Raw genomic sequence first — 17217 nt, 5'->3', positions numbered from 1 at the left:
ACTTTCGCTGTATAATTGTAAGGTTATTTGCTGCTGCTACTGCTGCTGCTAAGTCTTTTCAGTTGTGTCCGACTCTGTGCAGCCCCGCAGACGGCAGCCCACCAGGCTGCCCCCTCCCTGGGATTCTCCATGCAAGAACACTGGAGTGGGTTGCCATTTCCTTCTCCAATGCATGAAAGTGAAAAGAGAAAGTGAAGTCACTCAGTTGTGTCTGACTCTTAGCAACCCAATGGACTGCAGCCTACCAGGCTCCTCCATCCATGGGATTTTTCAGGCAAGAGTACTGGAGTGGGTTGCTATTGCCTTCTCCAAGGTATTTGATTTAGGTCATACCTGAATGGTCTAGTGGTTTTCCCTACTTTCTATGATTTAAGTCTGAATTTGGCAATAAGGAGTTCATATGAGCTACCGTCAGCTCCCAGCCTTGTTTTTGCTGACTATATAGAGCTTCTCCATCTTAGGCTGCAAAGAATATGATCAATCTGATTTCAGTATTGACCATCTGGTGATGTCCATGTGTAGAGTCTTCACTTAGGTTGTTCAAAAAGGGTGTTTGTTATGAAGAGTGTGATCTCTGGGCAAAACTCTGTTAGCCTTCAACCTGCTTAGTTTTGTACTCCAAGGCCTACTTTGCCTGTTACTCCAGGTATCTCTTAACTTCCTACTTTGCATTCCAGTCCCCTATAATGAAAAGGACATCTTTTTTTGGGTGTTAGTTCTAGAAGGTCTTGTAGGTTTTCATAGAACCATTCAATTTCAGCTTCTTCAGCATTACTGGTTGTGGCATAGACTTGGATTACTTTTGATACCGAATGGTTTGCCTTAGAAATGAACAGAGATCATTCTGTCATTTTTGAGATTGCATCCAAGTACTGTATTTTGGACTCTTGTTTACTATGATGGCTACTCCATTTCTTCTAAGGGATTCTTGCCCACAGTAGTAGATGTAATGGTCATCTGAGTTAAATTCACCCATTCCAGTCCATTTTAGTTCATTTTCGTTCACTGATTCCAACTCCATTTTAGTTCACTGATTCCTAAAATGTCGACATTCACTCTTGCCATCTCCTGCTTGATCACTTCCAACTTGCCTTGATTCATGGACCTAACATTTCAGGCTCCTATGCAATATTGCTTTTTATAGCACTGGACTTTACTTCCATCACCAGTCACATCCATAACTGGGTGTTGTTTTTGCTTTGGCTCCATCTCTTCATTCTTTCTGGAGTTATTTCTCCACTGATCTCCAATAGCATATTGGGCACCTACCCACCTGGGGAGTTCATCTTTCAGTGTCCTATCTTTTTGCCTTTTTATACTGTTCACGGAGTTCTCAAGGCAAGAATATTGAAGTGGTTTGCCATTCCCTTCTCCAGCGGACCACATTTTGTCAGAACTCTCCACCATGACTCATCCATCTTGGGTGGCCCTACATGGCATGGCTCATAGTTTCATTGAGTTAAACAAGGTTGTGGTCCATGTGATCAGTTTGCTTAGCTTCTGTGGATATCTATTAAATCCATGAACTTCTGTTTTCACCTCAAAGCATCTTCAATTTTCCATCTCACTTGGACTTGCTCTCTGTACTATCCTTCCCTTAATTTGTTCTAGTCTATTATTTCAAAATGCTAAGAGCTCTTAATATTTTTGTGAAATACATATTGTTAAAGGGAACAAAAGGTAATGAAGAGAAAGATACGGTAAAATAAGCTTCAGTAACCTCACTACCCAGAAATAAATACTATTTATTTTGGAGTCAATCCTTCTGTATTATCTTTTTACATTTTAAAAAATTAAAAAAAAAACTTAATATCATTTAAAAAGGTCTTTTCCACTCAGTAATCTATTATGGACATCAGTTCATGTCAACACATCCTAAGCGTTGTCCACTATTCCATGGTACTTATGCCACCGATTTTAATCAACTCCCTTCTTAATAATAACATCAGAGTATTAAGTATTTACTGATGATATCCTACAAAAAAGAAACCTGTATGCAAAAAAAGATCTTATGACCAGATAACCCCAATGGTGTGATCACTCACCTAAAGTCAGACATCCAGGAGTGCAAAGTCAAGTGGGGCTTAGGATGCATCACTACGAACAAGCTAGTAGAGGTGATGGAATTCCAGCTAAGCTATTTCAACTCCAAAATGATGATGCTGTGAAAGTGCTGCACTCAATATGCCAGCAAATTGGGAAAACACAGCTGTGGTCACAGGACTGGAAAAGGTCAGTTTTCATTTCAATCCCAAAGAAAGGCAAAGCCAAAGAATGTTCCAACTACCACACAACTGCACTCATCTCACATGCTAGCAAAGCAATGCTCAAAATTCTCCAAGCCAGGCTTCAACAATATGAGAACAGAGAACTTCCAGATTTCAAGCTGGATTTAGAAAAGGCAGAGGAATCAGAGAGCAATTGCCAACAACCATTGGATCATCGAAAAAGCAAGAGAGTTCCAAAAAAACATCTACTTCTGCTTCATTGAAATGGAAATACAAGACTACCTGACTTGCCTCCTGAGACATCTGTATGCAGGTCAAGTAGCAAGTTAGAACTGGACATGTAACAACAGACTGATTCCAAGTTGGGAAAGGAGTAGTCAAGGCTGTATATTGTCACCCTGCTTGTTTAACTTATGTGCAGAGTACACCATGTCAAATGCCAGACTGGATGAAGCACAAGCTGGAATCAAGATTGCTGGGAGAAATGTCAACAAGCTCAGATATGCAGATGACACCACCCTTATGACAGAAAGTGAAGAGGAAATAAAGAACTTCTTGATGAAAGTCAAAGAGGAGAGTGAAAAAGCTGGCCTAAAACTCAACATTCAAAAAACAAACGTCATGGCATCCAGTCCCATCACTTCATAACAAAGAAATGGGGAAACCATGGAAACGTGACAGACTTTATTTTCTTGGGCTCCAAAATCACTGCAGATGGTGACTGAAATTAAAAGATGCTTGCTCCTTGGAAGAAAAGCTATAACCAACCTAAACAACGTATTAAAAAGCAGAAACATTGTTGGGGGCCAGAGTGAGGTACTCCGCCCATGGCAAAGGTCATGAGGAAGGAGGCTCGACATACGCAAAGGCGGGATCGAGCCTCAGGAGTCCCCCTGGAAATCCTCGAGCGTCTACCCCCATAACCAGAGCCTGCCTACTTTACTACTTTGTGCTCTTACCTACACCTCTGACTTTACGGGGGGCTGTCCCCCACCACCTCTTTCGGAGAAGGAGTTAACCTAGAGCTCCAGTCAATAAAAACTCTTGGGTGTGACAAGAGTGTTTTAACCTACAAACTCCTCTGAAGGTTCTCTGGCCTGCCTGACAGGCTCGTCCGGCCACATGTGATTGCTCACAGCCTCCCAACCGTGAGAGGCACGAGATGCTTTAAACCTTCTAAAAACAGGTTCCTTAGAAAAGTTAGAAAACTATTAGTATAAGTATAATGGGCTAATTAGAAATTGTGTTGGTGAAGGGTTTTTCATTTGTTGGCCAATGTTTGTTGCTAAGTCTCCATATCCCCTGCCCTTACACACATTAATGAATACATAGAATTGACCTTTGATATTAATCACGTTAGACCTTAGGCTAAGTAAATTCTTTCCTTAACTAAAACCCACTACACCCTCACCCTGTAGGAGTGTAACTTTACTTGGGTGGCGTCTGTTTTGAGAATAATCAGCCCTGGAGAAATAAGTGTCCTGATTGACTGACCGCTGTCACAAGGAGAGGGTCGTAAATTGTCAGCAGGCCCCCCTGGCCAGAAGATGATGTAACACCCCTAAGACCTCTGTATACATTTGTGTGAAGCACCTGACTTTAATAAAAGTCAGGACTGCTGTCCCCACGTGACTTTTGTATAACATCTTAGTGTATAAAAACAGACTCTGGAAAATAAAGAATTGGGATCAGTTTCTCAAAATACTGGTCTCCCCATGTCTCTCTCTCCTTCTGGCTGAGTCTCCATCTGGAGCGTGGAACCCACCAAGCTTACTAATTTTGCCTGGGCTTCTAAGATCCGACCGGGGAGGCCTCAGTGTCTCCTCTCCCTCGGGAGAACGGAAGGACGCCTGCGGCCTACGTAAGTGGTGCAAGCTTCTTGTCTTGAAGTTTTATTGGTCCCCCGCGTAAACCAAGCTACTCAGCCTCTTTTCTCCACTGAATTTTCCTACTGAGCTATCCTTATTCTATTACTCTTTATATCTCTAATTAATATCTAATTGAAACTATCGTATCCTGACCCTCGCCGACGCCGTCTCTCCTTCGAGTACCCTGGATCAGCCGGGGCTGGTCCCCGGCAAAACATTACTTTGCCGACAAAGATCCATACAATCAAAGGTATGGTTTTTCCAGCAGTTATGTATGGATGTGAGAGTTGGACCATAAAGAAGAGTGAGTGCCAAAGAATTGATACTTTTGAACTGTGGTGTTGGAGGAGACTCTTGAGAGTCCCTTGGACTGCAAGGAGATCAAACCAGGCAATCCTAAAGAAAATCAGTCCTGAATATTCTTTGGAAGGACTGATGCTGAAGTTCGAATACTTTGGCCACCTGATGCGAAGAGCCAACTCAATGGAAGATACTCTGATGCTTGGAAAGATTGAAGGCAGGAGGAGAAGGGGACAACAGAGGATGAGATGGTTGGATGGCATCAGCGACTCGATGGACATGAGTTTGAGCACATTCTGGGAGTTGGTGATGGATCAGGAAGCCTGGCGTGCTGCAGTCCATGGGGTCACAGAGTCTGACATGACTGAGCCACTGAACTGAACTTTTGAGAGATGATTCAGCTGGAAATTAATCCCATAGTTAGATAAGGCTTACTCAAGGAGGAAATGAATATAGTAAAGGACAAAAGATTACAAAGGATAATGTGGTCTTTTTCCTTAGCCTCTAATACACCGCACACTGACCGACATTTCCTGAAGGCTAGGTGGCCTAGTGGTGAGAACTATAGGGCTTTTCCTCTTCAGTGGGTGTGGACACAAGAGGTAACAAGGGTGGCAAGTTGCCAAGGGTGTCTTTAACAAGAGAAGTAACCCCAAAATCCCAAATTGTAGGAACTGGTTAGAAAAAAAAATCGCATAATTTGTTAAACTTTTGTTTTTAATCTTGTCATTGCTTCCAGTGTTCCAGAGATAATTCGGTTTAAATATAATCAAGAATGGCTCATAATTTAGTCAGTATTTTTATTCCTTATGAGAATAAAATTACAGCCAGTCCTAGGCAAATTTTTTCTCTCAGGGTCCCAATTCTAATCTTGGACCTCAGCTCCTCAAATTTTCTATTAATCTGAAGATAATGATTATCATTCATTAATTAAGTGAAGGAATCATTCTATAGCATTTGAAATATTCAGACAAAAAGTGCTATGTGAAAAAAAGATATGTTAGCTTAATCAGTCATGCAAGAACTGACAGGAAATATTCTCATACCTTACTTTTGCTGTACTGCTATTTTAGACCATGAAAATGCCTTTTAAAATTTCCTTTTATATAAGTCTCAGAGTCAAAAGCTGACTGGCCATTGCCATGGAGACAGTTCTATTTAAGGTACTATATTAGTCCTTTCCTCACAGAAGGAGGATAAAAAAGTGGTCAATAAAAAAGCATCACTCTCCATGGTTGAGAATTAAGTCAGTAAAAATGCTTCTTGGGCAGGCAGCATAGAGAAATTTGGGAGTGGGGTAGGAAGGGACAATTTAATATGGTCCATTACTCTTCCTGAGTAAGATCAACACAGGTTAAATTTTAGTACTAAAAGCAGAGAAAGTATGAGGAAAACTCCATTTCCTCAAAATTAGATGCAACCAGATAGCAAAATAAAATTTCTTATATTCACTATCCTAGATAGAACTGCAACTAACTGAAATGATCTTTCCTTTTCAAAGGGTAATCTTTTTTATTCTTTTCATCTAGCTAGGGCCCATGTATAATTCCTTAAGTTTGCTTTAATTTTCAGGCTTCCAGACATCCCATTTGTAATTGAAGAGTAAGCTACCAGTTTACAAGTAAAAAAATATATATATTCATAATTCATATACATATTTAATCTTGTCTAAGAGACTCAAAACTATTAAAAAAATGTGCCTATTTTAAATCTGTCTTGGAGACAAATATAGTCATTTTTCCTTCTATTTAAGAAAAGACATTCAAGATAATTTTATTTTCCATGAAAATAAAACATCAATCTTCCTTGAAATAAAAGTAACCGAAGATGGTAAAACCCATCAGAGTCTACCAATGTTAGCACTAAAACACTTATTTTTATGTAGAGGAGGGATTCCAAGAGATATTTTCACTTGATTTCAGTCATAAACAAGTTTACAAAATCCATCTTTTTTTTTCTTAGAATTCAGTATCTGGCAACAATATAATGATATATTTTTCTCAAGGTGAGAGAATATTGTACCTAAAAGTCTGAAATCTATATTTTTTAAAAAGGCAAAAGAAATCTTACTGATTTTCGAGCTGGTACTTATCATTATTATCTCTAAAAAGTAGAGATTTAGTATTGACTTAATTGGAAACAATTTCTTCCTTTTATGATATTTCTCAAATAATTGATAACACATACTGAACATAAAATGGATATATAAATTTTAATTTGCAGAAGTATTTAGTTATTAATCCTAGATTAGCAATTTTCAGTCCAAGAGTGCTTCATGATCACCTGAGGGTCTTATTCAAATCCAGATTGATGGGTCCCTCCTCCAGAATTTCTAATTCAGCAGGTCTGGGATGGGGTCCAAGAATCTGTATTTCTAACAAAAGTCCCAGGTGATGCTGATACTGCTGGTTCCAAGATCACCCTTTAAGAACCATTGTCATAGACCTTAAACAAACTTCTCAGACTAGAGAAGTTATTCCTTATTAATAAAATACTTCAATCTTTCCCCAAATGAACTATTTTAAATAGAACAACATCTTCAGTCCCTGGGGAAAAACAGTTAATCACAGCAATTTGGAGAGGCTATTCATTCAATCAAGACTATGTTAATTCCTAAAAATTGCTATCTAGTGGCTGGATAACTGCTGTGAGGTTACAGTGACATTCAGGAAAATAAACCCCTGACCAGCAATAAATAGCTTGTGTTCCCTGTGAATCCTAGAAAAACAAGTATCTACTATTAAATCATGCAGAGGAACTTAGTACTTGAATGTAAATTTTTCTTAGAAATAACTGCAAGCCAATTATGCCAATTACATAGGTTCCAGAAAAATGTATGTGTATTGAGTTTCTGTGAGTCCAGTGTAACTTTTCCACTGATTTACATCTTCATTTTAGAAATCTTTGATCTTGGATTGATTGATCCACAACTGACAACACATTATATATATATATTTTTCTTTGTGTCTCATTTTAATGTAATGAAAGACATCATGGATATAGACAGAGACACTGAGGCAGGCACAATTAATATGAAAACGGACTTGTTCCTTCTGTGACACTGTTACTGTTGGCATTTGGGTTTATCTAGTTGGCAACCCACCCCAGTGTTCTTGTCTGGAGAATCCCAGGGACGGGGGAGCCTGGCGGGCCGCCGTCTGTGGGATCAGACACAGACGACAGACACAGACACAGTCTATGTCGGACACAGAGTCGGACACAACTGCAGTGACTTAGTAGCAGCAGCAGCACTTAGGAGATAATCTAGGTTTGGGTTTGTTGCTACTTTGGTTATCCTTCAATGTACCACATGCTTTACCCATCTCTAATAATGCCTTGGACAGCACTTTATATTTTAGTTTTCACGTGCTCTACAGCTCTGTCAGACAGTTAATTACCCATAAACACTAAAATGCATTAAAATGACTATAAAGATAGAATAAAAAGAAAAGACCTTTTTATAGTAACAATGTGCTCCTCTCCTTTTTTATGGTCATGAAAAGCATACCTGTCACTGAACAAAAAAAGTGATGGACAAGTCCGGAGTTCTAGAGGACAAATTACTTCATTTTTATGACATTAGAGTACCTTTCAGAAAAGGTAACACAGTGGTTTGTTAAAAGCTAAAGTTACTAAATGCACACTGCCACATAAGATTCAAATTTTACTGGCACTCTAAAAGACGCAACACCCTATAGCACACTGGTGGCAGGATCCTCAGTTTCTCAGTAAGAAACAGCTTCTATAAATATCTGAAGTTAAATGAAGCTATCATCCAGGTAGTCATTAATTTTCAGTTCTTTCCATTCACCATTGTGGCAAATACATTCCCTGCAGAATCTTTAGTACAGACCATTAATAAAGGAAGAAACAGAAAAACATATAGACGTCATGTACTTACCATTAGAAGTTTAACATCAATTAAAAGTAAAATATTTTCCATTAATGGCTGCTTAGACATTACGGAAATTTGTTTTTTTTTTTAATCAAGTGCATAAGATTCAGGATTACTTCATAAGATAAAAGAATCAGAATGATCATTTTATATCAATACATGGGTTATGTAATTTAATTCTCCTGTATATAATCATAACCAAGCAATTGTAACAAGGGCTGGTCAAGAGAACTCTCTATCAGATTTAGTTTGAAGGACACATTACTAAAAGTGTGAAGGACACATTACCAATCATCATTTCAATGAAAACTCTGATTGACTGACCAGGGTTTGAATCTTGCCCACGACACTGGCTGGGTCATTGCCGTGGGTATCAATAGATCTCAACCACGGAAAACATCACATACTGATGCTTCTAAAATGTGTGATTTGGATAAATGGTGTCAATACTATATTCACTGATCAAATGCTCAGTGTGAAAATTTTTTTAAGTTCATCTCCATAATAAGTATTCTGAATAGCTAATGATTTTCCATGCTTAAATTATTGACAGTCATCACTTCCACTCACCATAGAAGGGTTCTGTTTTGACAGAATCATCCTCCCCTCACACAGCCTCCAACACCAACATTCAGGTATCACTGCACTCAGATACCACCCTTGTCAGCTATGGACCATGTATTTTTCTCAAGTGTCACTCTGTGCATGTTTGTGGAAGGTAGGTAGGGAATCAGGACTTTAATGGAATAAGACAATGAGGTCAACACTTTAAAATTATTTACTATAAAAACTACAGTTTTTATATTTTTATATTTAATTATTTACTATAAAAACTAGTTTTACAGCTAGTAAACGAGCCGCGCCGCCGGTGATTCCGGAAGAAACAAGAGCGCGGCGTGAACATGGGGAAGCAAAAGAAAACACGGAAGTATGCGACCATGAAGCGAATGCTTAGTCTCAGAGATCAGAGGCTTAAAGAAAAGGATAGATTAAAACCGAAAAAGAAAGAAAAGAAAGATCCCAGTGCACTCAAGGAAAGAGAAGTCCCCCAACACCCTTCCTGCTTATTCTTCCAATATAACACACAGCTGGGCCCACCTTACCACATCCTGGTCGATACCAACTTTATCAACTTTTCCATTAAGGCCAAACTGGACTTAGTGCAGTCAATGATGGACTGTCTGTATGCCAAGTGTATCCCTTGTATAACTGACTGCGTAATGGCTGAAATTGAGAAATTGGGGCAGAAATATAGAGTGGCTTTAAGGATTGCCAAGGATCCAAGATTTGAACGATTACTGTGTACACACAAAGGAACCTATGCAGATGACTGCTTAGTACAAAGAGTAACTCAGCACAAGTGTTACATTGTGGCCACAGTTGACCGGGACCTTAAACGAAGAATCCGGAAGATCCCTGGAGTTCCCATCATGTACATTTCTAACCATAGGTACAACATTGAGCGGATGCCAGATGATTACGGAGCCCCTCGGTTCTAATGAAAAGGGAAACTTTGTCCACCTTCCTTTGACCTGTTTTCTCTTTTGCAAGTTCATTAAACATGCTATAGTGTGAATTACTATTGCACTCACCCACTTGCTCTATAATGAGCTGAGTTACAGTTAAATATACTTTTTAATGTTAAAAAAAAAAAAAAAACTGTACTGCCAGTTTGTAGTCGTAAGGAACGTCTATGGAGTTACCATATACGCTCTTTATGTGAGACCTCAAAGATAGTAAGAGTTAACAGAGCTCTGAGATCCTAACACGGGTTTTCTGACCAGCACAAAAAGAGATTCTTAATTAGTTATGCATTAAGACATATCAATCCAAACAACTCATATTAGATTTTGGAAAACTCTTGAAATGTACCTAAAATTAAGATTTAAGCCTCTGTAATATATAAGAGCACTTGCACTGAATTCAAACAAGGTGTGACAACTTTAAAACAGGTACACAGCACTGTTGACAGATGCCAACTGACCTGACAAATATGCTTTCAAGTATATTCAATATCTACAGATGTGGATCCATCCAAATTACATGCTATCTTTCTAGGTACTAAATAGGCAGGTCATCCCAGTTACATGATTTTACAAATGGTAGTGCTTATAACATAGTTGGCTTCTGATTAATTTTGTACACCAGTGAAAGTAGACCTATGATAGAATACATAGAAAAATACTTTAATAGGTCCTATTACTATTGATATTTTAATAGTAAGCAAAGCACAATTCAGAAAGGTCACCTAACGAAGTGATGCAAAAATTCCGTGTACTAACTCTATACCAAGAGGTCAGCAAACTCCTAACTGCTGCCTAAATCTGGCCTGCCATCTGTTTTGCTACTATGTGTGAAGTGAAAGTCACTTAGTCATGTCCGACTCTTTGTGACCCCATGGATTGTACAGTCCATGGAATTCTCCAGGCCAGAATACTGGAGTAGGTAGCCTTTCCAGGGGTTATTCCCAACCCAGAGATTGAACCCAGGTCTCCTGCATTGCAGGTGGATTCTTTATCCGCTGAGCCAAAAGGGAAGCCCAAGAATACTGGAGTGGGTAGCCTATTCCTTCTCCAGTGGATCTTCTGACCCAGGAATCAAACTGGGGTCTCCTGCATTGCAGGGGGATTCTTTATCAACTGAGCTATCAGAGAAGCCCCCTCTCCCCCTCTACTGCTTGAGTGCTAAGCATGAGGTTTATATTTGTAAATAATTGGGAAAAAAGTCAAAAGAAGGTTTACAATGTCAAAATTATATAAAATAAAAATTTCAAGACCCCTAAATAAAGCTGTATTGGAATAAAGTCACATCCATTCATTCTCAGTCATGTCTATGGTTGGTTTCACAGTGCAGAGGCAGATCTGAGTAGCTGTCACAAAGAGAGCTATGTAGGCCTTACTCTAGACCAGCAAGCCTCCAGTGCTTACTACCCACCTCTTTGTAGAAAAAGTTGCCAAACCCTGATCTATACTATCTACCAAGTAAGGGGCATAATCTTGAGGATGTCTTTGTGAGATCCAGAGGTTTGACGCAAATGATCACACTGCTTAGGCAAGAACCCTCATGTGCTCCCTTTGTGCTTTTTCTGTGTCTAAGAGGCAAGCAAACTTAATGTCTTTTGAATGAACAAATACATGAAAGATATTCACAAAGTATGTGAATGGTTTCTAAATGTTTACAGCTTTTATATATCTTGCCTGCTTAAGAATATGGAAGCCATTAAACAGTAATATCAGTGAGACCTAGAATAAGTGTAAAATGGCAATCCATACATTTTAACCAAAAAAGGACAATTGTTTCTACATTGTTATTTGCCAAAATAAATATTTTCCCTCATTTTAACGGCACTGAATACTAAATAGTTCTCTTGCATAGTCAAAAAAATGTTTATAAGTTCATGTTAACTTTGAGTACTCAATATTTGCATAAAGAATATTAGAACCAGGACCTTGTAGTCATTTTAATAGCTATACAATATAAAATAATATATCACAAGATTATTAACTATATTGTCATATTTAAAAAAAAACTATAACACAATCCTATAAATAGGATTCCACACTTCAGCTGAGAATTCATTAATTTCAAGTAATATATTAAACAAAAAAGCTTTGATAAAAGAATTTGAACACTACTTGGAGTTTAGTGCTAAGATACCTATAGCTTACTGATTTTTTAATTCTTTCTGAGTGGAGTAAATTTGCTGGCGTAATTTGTTTTCTTTGTTTACACCAAAAGAATTAAGATACACATATTACACTCCTAATCGCAAATAAAAAGGAAACTTTCTTGGGAGTTAAAATTATTTGTTTCATTTATATTACTTTAAAGACATCAGTAGGTAGTGATAGGAGAATGCAATGGCACCCCACTCCAGTACTCTTGCCTGGAAAATCCCATGGACGGAGGAGCCTGGAAGGCTTCAGTCCATGGGGTCGCTGAGGGTCAGACGACTGAGGGACTTCACTTTCACTTTTCACTTTCACGTATTGGAGAAGGAAATGGCAACCCACTCCAGTGTTCTTGCCTGGAGAATCCCAGGGATGGGGGAGTCTGGTGGGCTGCCATCTATGGGGTCGCACAGGGTCGGAAGTGACTTAGCAGCAGCAGCAGGTAGTGATATGCCATACCATATGCCAGCATATGCCACCCAGCTTGTAATGAACCATTCTGGTCCAGTCTGACTGAGTACAAAGTGAGTAAAAATGGGCAAGCTTGATGGTGGCCCTTGGTTATCTCAACACTCTGATTATCACCCAATTTTTATCCCTCCCATCAACTGTTACTTGAATGTTGGATAAAACTGCATTAACACAGCTTTCTTATGAGACACAACAACCAATAGCCAAAAATATCCTCAGAGTCAACATACTAAATCATTAACCTTCTTGGTGTTAAGCACACAAATTAGGAAAGATAGCTCCTGTGAAGCATTTACTTAGATTTCACAATGTATTTTTTTCCCTGGAAACGATGTTACCTCTAGTGGTTAGGTTTCTTGCCTCAACAGTAAAAGCCTATTGAATATACTAGTTATATTAATAGTCCTCTGGAACTAAATTAGATATCTTACTGTGTTTCTATGGAAAATTCTCAGAGTGTCAACTAAGAAATAGCAAAACCACATCTTCCCACATACCCCCCTCCCTAACATAAACCCTTTGTAAAACTAAAAAATTCTTCTGGAGACACAGTATTGTAGGGATAATGGTAGGGGAAGGATAAAGTCCTAGGGTTTCTTTGCTTTTTTTATAATCATCATTTTTTCCTTAACACAAAAAGCCAAAATGAATAGCAGGAATAAACGTTCATGCTACTTATCTCTGTAGATTAACTCTTTACTGCAAAAAGTTTACCAAAAAGTGAGACAGTTTCTTAGAGGTCCTCTTTAAGAGATACAATACTTAAGCTCAAAATGCTCCTAGACAGCATCTTTTGTCACAGACATCGTAGCAGTATTGAATGAATCAGTATTAGTGAACTAATGAATGGCTGGTTGGCAAAAGGAGTGGATCAAAGTTTGGTAGGAAATTAGGAAAAATATATCCTGGGATTAGGAAAGAATGGTCACACGATTAACAACAGATTTACATAGATAAAATAGCAAAGTAGATAGGTCAAAACTGTTTGACCTCAATTTAACCTTATAGAGAAAAATTTACATTTTTCATGTAAAATTAAAGTAGAAAATATCCGAACTTGAACTCACTCCTAGTAATCTCTTAGTAACCAAGTTCTATTAAGTTTTGTTAATTTTTACATTTTCTGAGTCTTGTAGATAAGGAAAACATGTGGAGGATAAGGGAATACAGGGTTTATAGGTGTATAAAAGCCAGGTTTTGGAGTCAGACTGGTTTCAAATCCTGAGCCTGCCACTTATTGGTACTATGATCTTAAGCAAGTAACCAAGGTTCTCTGAGTTCCAGTTTCTTCATCCATAACGTATGAGTAATAATTCTTTATGGGTTTGTTGTGACAATTAACTGTAATACACACGTAGGGCTTAAAGACTTAGCACAGTCCACTGCACATACGAGAGATTCAATAGAAGCTATTATTGTTGTTGATATTAAAAATATATTTCAAAACTAAGAGTTACAGTCTCAGGTAATTATCATAATCTTCCACAAAATCTGGTTTTAGTTCCTAGTGAGGTAAATTTGACCTTTTAAATTCTGCATATAAAGAAACAGATATTTAAGTGCCAAGTTCCATCTTCGCAACATAGGAAGATGCAAAAATAAAATATAAATCTAGAAATGAAAACATATACCTCTAGTACAAGTAGTTCAAAGCTATACTTTAAGAAATCCCTGTTACAAGAAATAATATGGCTCTAGTCAGCCAGTTTTATGGCCATACTTGTTATACACAGGATATGTTCAATACATTCTTTGTGAAACATAGGCAAAATGCCTGTCATTCCTTACTAACTTTGAGCAGCAAAATTCAAGGTGTTTCAACCCACTGTTGAATAACCTGTAATATTCATGTGCTCCTTAAGTGGCAGTCAATATTTTGTTCCATAGACCAACAAACGACTTCTGGGAGGATCTAAAAAGCAAAGGCTAGCTAAAGGGTAGTCCAGGCCAAAAACAAGTCTCTGGTTCACAGTTGCCAAGGGACTGCCTGCTGGATGAAGAGATCACAGCCAACTCTGGAATATCCCAAAGTAAAAGACTCCTGGTGGGGAGGGTGGTAGGAGAGGGAAAGGCTTAGCCAGAATTATCCAGTGAAACAAACCCCAGGAGAAGACTTGCTGTGAAGCTTGAGGTTTTAAGATCATACCTCTAAAACAGCCTTCTCTGAGAGAGCTCCAGCTGACTCCAGGAGGTGCGGGATGTGTCCTCATCAAAGCAATCACCATTTCACATTTCTGAGAAGAACCAGTCCCTAAGGGCTGTGTCCTGATCCTCTTAGTGAATTAACATCCTGACTCCCTCCAAAAAGGGGTATGATATTTAATAGAAACATTCTCATGGTCACAAAAATGACCATGGTCACAACTTCTCAAAGTGGAGATGTCACAAGAGTTTTGAAGAAAACTTTTGAGCAACAAATAGAAAATTTCAACTTCTGTTATTAAAATTCTCAAAGTGTTCAGATAAACCTTATTAATAAAGAGGGCAAAGTATGGCTACAAAGAATAGACATATCCTGGAAAATGAGAAAAATAATTGTCATTTTCTTAGATTATACTGTATCCAATATAAATGTACTGCCAATATTTGCTAAAAACAAGCTTTCCAATAACTATATCACAAATAAGAGGCAACCCAGTAGAGGAAATATACATATATATATATATACACACACACAAAATACAACAAATGCAGTATACTTGAGCAGCATGGCAGTCCAGACCACAGAAGAAAAAAAGAATTTGAAGATTAGGAAAGACTTTTTGGAGATGTCACAAGAGTTTTGAAGAAAACTTTTGAGCAACAAATAGAAATTCTACATGTTAATTGTAGGTTTAGATGGTATGTGTGTGTGTGTGCCCAGTTGTTCAGCTGTGTTCAATTCTTTGTAACTTATGGACTATAGCCCGCCAGGCTCCTCTGTCTATGGAATTCTCCAGGCAAGAAGACTGGGGTGGGTTGCCATTTCCTACTCCTGGGCATTTTCCCAACCCAGGGGTTGAACTCACATCTCCTGCACTGGCAGGCAGATTCTTTACCACTGTGCCACCTGGGAAGCCCTTAGATGGGACAGGACAGATATTTTCAAATAGTTTATAATGCAGCTACTTATAGATTTAAGGTAACTGTTATGCAACACAGGACTAAATGTCTTGGTTTGGCAATGTATGTATTATATATTATGAATTCCACCTCCTCCTTCTATCCCTACTCCCACCACAGTGATGCCTAAAAGGGACAGGTCAGCTACTGGTAATCATTTGTAGGCCTTACCAGATCTAATCAGGTAGATCCTCACGCCCATGCCTTCAAGACCACACTGAATTACAGCTGCCATAGCTTTGTGTACAGTGTAAACCAACCGCCCAATCACACCCCCACACCCACACCCTAAATAGAAAATGCACTATACCTTAGCAGGCTGCAATATTTAGGGACTTCCACATTTAGAGCTGTCCTATCTCCTATTACTGTAGTGGTTTTCTTTTTCTTTATTGAAGCAATCTAGTTATCAGTTGTCTACACTGATACACCTCTTTCTTCTGATTCTTTTCCCTTCTTCTGTATTGCTTCTCCCACACTTCTCGGCTTTCAAGAAAAGTAGGCTAACCTTGCTACTCAGGGCCTTTATTTCCTCTCCAGCCAAAAACCGACCAATTAGAGCACAATGGCCATTATCTTTGGATCTGACCATTCTTTGCTTGTTGCATAGTAAATACTAAGCAGAACATTTCTTTAGAGCCAAAGAACTTTGTTTTTGTCCATCTTTGGTTTCTACCAGGTAAAAGGATGCTCACAAAACTTAGAGAAAGATCATCTCTAGCTAGTCTAAGCTTTTACTCCATTTATTGGGATACATCCCAATAAACTCACTGCAAGTTGAAAAATATTATAAGTCAAAAATGCATTTAATATACCTAGCCTATCTTCAATGTGCTTAGAACAATCATCTGAGTCTACAGTTGGGCAAAATCAGCTAACACAAAGCCTGTTTTATAATAGTGTTAAATATCTCACGTAATTTATCAGACACTGTACTGCAGGTGAAAAACAGAATGGCTGTATGGGTCTGAAAACGTTGCACAGTGAGTTGGTTAGTTTATGATCACATGGCAGACCTGGAACTCCACTCAGTGCATCATAAAACATATGGCTATCTCAAGAAAAGATCAAAGCTCAAAATTCAAAGATACAGTTTCTACTGAAAGTCTACCACATTTTGTTGCTGGTCAGTCACTAAGTCCTATCCAAATCTTTGTGACCCCATGGACTGCAGCTTTCCAGACTCCTGTCCTCCACTATCACAAGGAGTTTGCTCAGATTCATGTCCATTGAGTCAGTATGCTATCTAACCTTCTCATCCTCTGCCACCCCCTTGTCCTTCTGCATTCAATCTTTTCCAGTTTTTTTCCAATCACCTTTGCACCACAAAAACTGTACTGAACCGTCCTCAATCAAGGACCATCTGTACTGTGGTATTAGAGAAGCTTCTAGTGTATCACTGACAAGTGCTAGGCAGCATCTGGAAGTGAGTCCCACATAGAACAGAGATGGCTGGGTTGGGTTTATCTATGCTTTCTGCCAGTGGTATTAGCCTTTTATTTCTCCCATAGTCACTCCAGAGAATTACATGCATATGCATCATATGTTGCTGCCAGGAACTGACTCAGCAGTTCTCAAAAGTTTTGGTCTTGGAACTCCTCCACACTTAAAAACACCTTAAAAAACATTTTTGCAAATCTCTTCAATGTCTATTTAAAATAAGACAGCTAGATTTCATATCT

The 17217-nt window shown here is 38.6% G+C and overlaps 1 protein-coding gene and 1 pseudogene across 3 annotated transcripts in view; one reads left to right on the top strand and one right to left on the bottom strand.

Annotated features, from left to right (window-relative positions):
- Positions 1-17217, bottom strand: part of SESN3 (sestrin 3) — an 80163-nt gene that overhangs the window by 53956 nt on the left and 8990 nt on the right. The gene's annotated exons all lie outside the window — the stretch shown is intronic.
- On the top strand, positions 4699-9867 carry LOC147357347 (rRNA-processing protein FCF1 homolog pseudogene; annotated as a pseudogene). The gene has a single exon (XR_015141431.1). The product of XR_015141431.1 is annotated as an rRNA-processing protein FCF1 homolog pseudogene (transcript).

Source organism: Bos grunniens, chromosome 15 (assembly GCF_055505025.1).
Source record: "Bos grunniens cultivar Pamir isolate PY7600 chromosome 15, Bosgru_T2T1.0, whole genome shotgun sequence".
NCBI classification, from domain to species: Eukaryota; Metazoa; Chordata; class Mammalia; order Artiodactyla; family Bovidae; genus Bos; species Bos grunniens.
The sequence above is the reverse complement of the archived record's forward strand: the minus strand, read 5'-3'. Positions and strand labels throughout refer to the sequence as shown.